General features: G+C 40.1%; 1 long non-coding RNA gene across 1 annotated transcript; it reads left to right on the top strand.

Annotated features, from left to right (window-relative positions):
- Positions 1-4,101: 4,101 nt before the first annotated feature.
- Positions 4,102-5,048, top strand: LOC108174095 (uncharacterized). Its single transcript, XR_011578970.1, has 3 exons — positions 4,102-4,227; positions 4,418-4,475; positions 4,563-5,048. It is a non-coding gene; the product is annotated as an uncharacterized lncRNA (long non-coding RNA).
- Positions 5,049-6,201: the final 1,153 nt, after the last annotated feature.

Raw genomic sequence — 6,201 nt, 5'->3', positions numbered from 1 at the left:
TCGAAGCTAGAGCTTTTGTAAATGAAGCTTTTGAAGCTAGAACTCTGTAAATGAAGCTTTTGAAGCTGATTGTCATAAGTGATGCTCATGAATGTTTATGTTGATTGACATGAGTGATGCTCATGGATGTTGTCATGAGTGATGCTCATGAATGTTAACATGAGTGATGCTCATGAGTGTTGACATGAATGATGGTCATGAATGTCTATGTATGATTGTCATGAGTGATGCTCATGAATGTTTATGTATGAATGACATGAGTAATGCTCATGTATAATTTGGAGTACTGGGCGTACTTTTGATCACCTGGTTGGTGGCATGAAGGAGAGTACGGGTTGTACATTTCATCACCTGGTTGGTGGCATGAATGGCTAGTTGCCAAATGATATTAGAGTATGGGTTGTACGTTTCATCACCTGGTTGGTGGTAATAGCGGCAAGTTGCCGAATAATTTTGGAGTACTGGGCGTACTTTTGATCACCTGGTTAGAGCTATTTTCGGCTTATGGGCCTTCGCCCTCTACACAACATTTCAGCCCATTTATTTTGGGCTTTGCCGTTTTTTTTAACCCTCTGATGGGGTTTATACAGATGTCTCCGAAAGATACGAAAAATAAATTACATGTTTTCAGCGTGTTGATGGGCATCTTCCGGTCCAACAGAAAGTGGAGACGGGAAACCTTGGTGGGCATCTTCTTATCTTTAATCATGTTATCCCGTGGGATAGTGGAGTAGTGGAGCATCTTCTTTTCGGCTTTTCTTTTTCTGCTTGGCGCCCATCTTTCTGTCTCTTGACCCTGATGAATATGGCAGACAAGAAATGATAATAGATTTAATAATAAGAAAATAATCTTATCTCCATTTTTGCTTTCTTCTTTTCACTTTTCTTTTTTCTTTTGTTTCTTTTTTTCTTGCTACATGGTCACTGGGTTGAGATTCCGAGTTCGAAGGGTCCGAATCGGGAGCTAGAACAAATCGGATGCTTCTCTAAGATCTACACCACTCATGTCCAGATGCTGCAGCTTCATGTTTGAGTCAGGCGGCGACGGGTTTGCTAAGAGTTTTGATGGCAAGAGTCCTGAGCTTCAGGAGCGGGAGCACCATGGCTGCGTAATCCGATCGTGCTTCTTTCACCAGCGCAGTCACGACGATGTAGACCTTCACCATCGCCTTTTCTTGCTAGTTTCTAGCCCTGTCGGAGAAGAAGTTGGAGATGAGTCATGGGTCTCTCCCCATCATTATTCTTTCCTGGACTGCTTCAAGCTCGTCCGACTCTGACACATATGACGACGGCGTGTCCCATTCCTCGAAGACGAGCTTCATCAATGGCAGCCACAGAGACGATTTGCAGGACGTGCCTCTTTCACATGACGAGTTCAGCAGGGGATCATGGTGGGGAAGCAAATCATTAACCAGCTTACTTAGACAGTAGAGACTGAAGAAGAAAGAAGATATCTGGCTTCACACAGCTAGTGTTCATGCGGTGCTCTCTGTCACGTGCTTGGCTGCTGCGATTACCAGTGTTACAGCTTCCAAAAGTGGCATAGAATCAGTAGAAGTCGGTGACGATGGCAACCCCATCATCATAGGCAACATTGTTGCTTCTGCGATAGCTCTGGTTACTGCAGTATGTGCCGAAGCTGCAGAGTCGTTAGGTGCGCACACCACTCATGTTTCCTCTGCCATCAACTCAGGCTTAGCTATCCAGACCACCGGCGACATGATCACACTCACAGCTACTGCTGCAACAAGTAATTCCCAATCCATCGAACGTTTCCTTCGCCAGAATCTGCATAAAAACATCGAAGCCACTCTGGGGTGAACTATGGGTCGCGGAGCCGGGTCTGGAGCGGACAAGTTGCTGCGGTGGAAGGTATCTTTGCCAGTGAACTTGGTCATGTACCTGTTGTATGCAGTTCGCGTCGCCTCGAGAGCCTCGCTGGAAGCGTTTTCCTTCTCCCATGAAACGATGTGGATGCAGGAAGGGAACACGTGGATGCCCTTCTTTTTCATGCCGACGTCATAGGCTCAGATCTTCGGGTCGGGCACACTGCGGCAGAAGCAGGATTTCGCAACTGGAGCGTTTTGTTGCATTTTGTTAGACCATACTGCTTATTTAGTAAACACAGATTGTTTAAGCTCCCTAAAAACAAGCAGTATATGTCATCAAACCCATAAAATAGCCTTTGGTGTTTGGAGTAGGAGCCTTGATCTGGCTTGACGTAAGCGAAGACAGCAGCATCGCCAAATCCTGTGAAGAGGGAGTTGTGAGGATGATGGGAGAGGAAGCCTTTGAGAGTCTCTTCTGGGTCCTTAGGCTTCTTGCTTCCGTTGTGAGACGGTGGACTGTTCAGCTCATACAACGGATGAGCAAAAAACCTTGTGAAAAATGATCAACATTTTGGTTCATGTGCACAATGTAAGTCTGTTTCACCATGGCTGAGAGATGTGGGATTTTGGTTTAGTGTTTCTCCTTCTTTCTCAGTTGGGTTTTTGCAGATTCACGGTGGAGGTGAAAAAATGAAAGAGAACCGACACAACTTTTCGTATCGATTCTCACATACGGCGCTAAATGTTGATGCACAAAATCAGTGAGGACTTTGGTACAACAGAAAATGTGAAGTTTGTGACCTTCGCTAGATTGCTCCGGTCACTAATGTGGATAAATATGTAAATGGATAGGGATAGGGAAGCAAACACAAGATGTACGTGGTTCACCCAGATTGGCTACGTCCACGGAATAGAGGATTTCTCATTAATTGTAAAGGGTTTACACAAGTACATAGGTTCAAGCTCTCATTTAGTGAGTACTAGTGAATGATTTAGTACAAATGACATTCGGAAATATTGTGAGAGAATGATCTCTATTTATAGAAGAGAGTTTCTAGTTTCATTCTGACATTAACACGTGTCGTGTTGTGATTGGCTTCTGATGTTGACACGTGTCGCACTATGATTGGCTTCTGATGTCGACACGTGTCGTGCTGTGATTGGCCTCCTGGTTGGAAGGAAACTCTTCGGGGTCCTTGACGGTATAACGTTGACCGGTGCTCAGTAGTTTCGGGATTGGTCAAGTATGGTACAAACACCAGTTTTAAAAGTTTTTCCTGTAATAAAAGGATTGTTTTGTTGAAAAAAGCAGGGCCACTCTGTTTATGGCTTGAAGATTTCTACATTCACGTTTATCTTTGACTTCAAGTATTTTGTTTCATTGAGGACTTAAAGTAAATTGCAAGTACACATTTTAGTTATGATTAGGTAAAATAGGTTGATTATCTATATATTTCATGAGGATATCAATAGGGAATATCTATGAAATTTTTGTGCGTAAATAGTACGTATATACACATCAAATATTATTTTTTGTATGTAAATAAAATTACATACAAAAAAAATTGTACGGTTAAGGATAGTTTGGAGTTCAATTTGTAAAAGATGTAAATATTAGAACAATGGCAATAAAACCGCCAATCCATATGGTTGTAAATGAATTTCTACATATAAATAGTATTGCATATTGTATGTATTTAGAACTTTCTGCATATTTTATGCAGTTTTAAAATTCGCACCATTACGGGGGCACCATTGCTAGTTATATATACTAAAACTCAGTTTTAGATTACTGTTTATCTATAGTGTCCGGAAGGATTTGCCCTCGTAGCTCTCATTTGTTTTCGTCTGTGTTGCTTGGTTGGCGTAGTGAAGATACGGTTTTGCCTGTGTTGTCCGCACGTCCACCATCCTTATTCCCTCGACTTCGAGAGTCTTCTTCCCCATTAAAGCTTTTCTCTGGTTGGTTTGCTTTCCTGATTTCTACTTTCCCCTTTTGGTCTCGCCCATTGTTTCTTCAAATCCTTGATTCTCTCCGATATTCTGTTCTTTGTTTCGCAGAAGAGTTCCTGATTTCGTGGATTTTCTTTGTGGTCTCTGCTTCGACAGCCGTTCTGCATCTATTTAAACCCACGGTCTTTAATTTTTATCTCTCAAGTCTCTAATTGAAATTCAATTCCTTTTAAGCAATTTTTCATGATTTTGTTGAATTCTTCGTCTAATTAGTAATTGGGTTTTTTTATTTTGTGCATTTTAAGTGAATTTGTTTATGGGTTTTGATGTTTGTGAAACCAAGGATTGGATGCTTTTGAGCAAAGCTTTCAAGGATGCAGGTTAGCTGAAGAGCATCCGATCATTCCTCAAGGATGCAGATGAGAAGGCGGTAGCAGAAGCAGAGGTGAGCAATACTTACCCATGTGTTAATATTTGAATATACATTTTAATTTAAGTTTACATATAAAGCTTAAAAAATTACCAAATGCAATGGACAGTCGGGGGGCCAAGAATTCACAGTGTTAAGTTTTTTTTTTTTCTCTTTTTCCATCTGAGATTTTTGGGTTATGGTCGGATTTTTGGCCGATTTCCAGCCCATTTTGGTCGTGGCCTGTCATCAGATCGCTGCGAAATAGATGTTATTCAGCTAAGGTGTATTTTATAATGGTTATCCTTCAATTTTTATTTTGGATTTTTGCTAATTTGGATAAAACCCTAACGATTTCATTTTGCTATCAGTTGTGGTGCTCTATTGGGCCTTTCCCGGCTAAAGGAGTATTTTGCATTTTGGTTGCTTGGTTAATAAATCTGAGATTTGCTCACACCTGTGACGATGCTCTTATATTTCCGGTAAGTTTTATGTCCTGCTTTTTTCCAGTTTCGAAATGCATTGATAATTGTTGGATTAAAATGGATTTATAATATTTGGGAAGAAATGAGAGGATTCGTTGGAATTTGGAAAGCTTTGTCTTTCTATCTTACAAACAGGGAGAGGAAGAGAGAAAACATTAGTTTAAATTGCAATTTTAAAACTTTTTATGTTGTTAGTGCTAGAACCTATGTGTTTTGTTGGGAAATTGATAATATGTAGAGTTATTAGAATTTTGGAAAGCTTTGTCTTCGTTGCTTTTATTCGGCAGAGGGAGCACAAACATGGTGAGGAGGACAGTCAACATTAGTTTTAATTGTGGTTTTAAATTTTTTTATGTTGTTGGTGGTGGAAGTTTTTGTTTTGGATTTATATGTTGGTTGTCAGATTTTGCATGTTTGAAGTTTATGTTTTTAGTTTTAATTTTTTATGAAATTAACTCATGTTGATGGAAGCCGAGCCTCAATCTGGAAATCACAACTTGCAGTAGTTTTGTTAGACAGAATTCATCGTCTTCGACGATGTTCTTTGAAATTCCAAAAGCATTTTGCCAAATTTTGAGGGATTCAAATTGAATCTCGATGATTCTCCACACCCCACCGTCGAAAACAACGTTTTTCGATGAGTAACTAAGGTTCTCGATGAACCTGTGGCTTGTACTGGCCTAAAGCGGCACTGTTGTCTTCTCCGGCTAGAGCCCACACTCAGCGTTGTTGGGGTGTTTTTTGGATCTCACCTGAGCCCATTTGGACCTCAACTTCCGTGATCTGTTTCTATTTGATTGGTATGTTCTTTTGTTCTAGCATTTTTTTTTACTCCTTTCTTGATTCTTTCTTCTCAAGAAATTGTAATCTCATGTTTCTTGAAATTGTGTTGGCCAAGTGCTTGATGAAACTCAATGATACGAACTATCTTGTTTGGCATTATCAAATGAGGTTACTTCTGCAAAGGATTAAGGATGTTAGAGATCATCTTTCAGCTCCTAATGTTTCTTTTGATGTTGATATTGTTATACTTGCACTCAAAGGTCTTCCTTCAGAAAACATTACTTTCATGACTGTGATTCGAGGTGGAGGTAGCGTGATCTCCCCAAGATTATAAGGCTTAATTACTTGCAAAAGAAGCAACATTTGACAACACTCAATCCTTAGAAACCTTTATGTCTGCAATGATGGGTAAAGATAATTCTATAAAAGGAAAATCATTGATACTTGGTGAAGGATCTTCTGTGGAATTTCATCTTCAACTTCTCAGGCTGCATATTACAGTGGTAATTGTACCTATGGAGGACATAATGGAAGCTTTTCTTCTTACAATGGAGGCTACAAAGGAAATAATTTCAGAGGAAGAGGAAAAGGGAGAAACAACTATGGCAGTATCTCAAGATTTAATGTTGGTTCTTTTAATTCTAGTGCTGGTATTCTTGGTCCTGCAAGACCTTATGTTTACACTTATCCAGACATAACAATGATGTTCATGTGTGTCAAATCTGCAATAAAAGAAGGCATG

This window comes from Malus domestica, chromosome 03 (assembly GCF_042453785.1).
Source record: "Malus domestica chromosome 03, GDT2T_hap1".
Classification (NCBI taxonomy): Eukaryota; Viridiplantae; Streptophyta; class Magnoliopsida; order Rosales; family Rosaceae; genus Malus; species Malus domestica.
The sequence above is the reverse complement of the archived record's forward strand: the minus strand, read 5'-3'. Positions and strand labels throughout refer to the sequence as shown.